General features: G+C 34.8%; 1 non-coding gene across 1 annotated transcript; it reads left to right on the top strand.

The window, feature by feature from the left end:
- The first annotated feature begins 1,072 nt into the window (after window positions 1-1,072).
- On the top strand, window positions 1,073-1,179 carry LOC132656741 (U6 spliceosomal RNA). Its single transcript, XR_009594432.1, has one exon. It is a non-coding gene; the product is annotated as a U6 spliceosomal RNA (small nuclear RNA).
- The last annotated feature ends 205 nt before the right edge of the window (window positions 1,180-1,384 follow it).

Raw genomic sequence — 1,384 nt, 5'->3', positions numbered from 1 at the left:
TAGAAAAAAGAAATCTCGTAAATATAGTAATAATTTAAGTTTTTGTGGGTTTACTTACTGACAATTATTGTCATTTTTAATTTTCATATGTAAACTTCATGTTATGCAAATTCATAATGATTTTTACAATCATTTCAGATTTTCAATTGCGTTTTTCTGTTTTCTATGTTCTCATCATATGTAGGGAACCATGGAGTTGGTTCCTACATACAAGCCTAACTTCCTTAGATATGTGTCATAGGTTTTTCAGGTTAGAGTTCATGGCTTCTGGGGCACAGGGACTTCCAGTTTCTGAGAGAATGATGCACTCCTTCAGGTAATGAAGCTCTCAGGCCTCTGGGTTTCTGTGTTCCCTTGGAAGGCAAGTGATGCTTTTGGAAAAAAATAAAACAGTAATTGATAAAAATGACACAGTGAAAATTAAAAGTGACAGTGATTTAATAAATGCAGAACTAACATTGAAACAGAAGATAAAATATTGTGATTGGTCATTCTACCTTACCCTGTATCAATGTTATCTCTACATATATATATTTATATATATATATATGTGTGTGTGTGTGTGTGTGTGTGTGTGGGTACAACATTTGTAGCTGATGCCTTCAGAGTCCAGAAGAGACTGTCAGAACCCTTCAAATTGGAGTTCAAACAGTCCAGAGAAAACCACCCTGCAGTTCTTACAAATTTTCAATATTCCCTTTCTATCAGAATCCAAAAGCTCTATTTTTTATAGATGGATGTTCATAGCAGCATTATATATGAATGTGTCAAAGTAAAGTACTAATCAAGGTAATAAATAATAAATATGGAGGGATGAATTAAAACATACAATCCCTTGAACAAATAGAAACAATGTTATGCTGCTTCAAAGGAGACACTTGAAGAAAGTCCCCTGTTCAATGTTAATTATATGATAGTTCTAAAGTAGGTAAATAGCTTGACGTAAAAATAAAGCTAGTTTTAGTTTAAGTCTGGGGAAGAGAAAATATGATGTATCATCTCACACTTTAAGAGGATTCAGGTGAGTGTTTAATTTTTCTAATATCTGATCACGTTAAAGATTGAACAATTCGTGCTCACTTCGGCAGCACATACACTAAAATTGGAACGATACAGAGAAGATTAGCATGGCCCCTGCGCAAGGATGACACGCAAATTCGTGAAGCGTTCCATATTTTTGAAACCACCACTGCTAGTTCTAGAACTGACGCAGGATGTTCCAACGAGGGGTTAAGGCTTCTCATAATATTTCCTATAAGCCCACACCTGTTTGTCTATATCCTCCATTTTTATTCATTATTAGCCAGATAGAGCCAAGTAATTGTGGTAATGATACTTGCTTTTTTGCCCAATGCTGGAATGCTAGTAAAGTTAGGTATGCCCT

Source organism: Meriones unguiculatus, chromosome 9 (assembly GCF_030254825.1).
Source record: "Meriones unguiculatus strain TT.TT164.6M chromosome 9, Bangor_MerUng_6.1, whole genome shotgun sequence".
Lineage (NCBI taxonomy): Eukaryota > Metazoa > Chordata > Mammalia > Rodentia > Muridae > Meriones > Meriones unguiculatus.
This window is presented reverse-complemented; position numbering and strand designations above follow the sequence as displayed.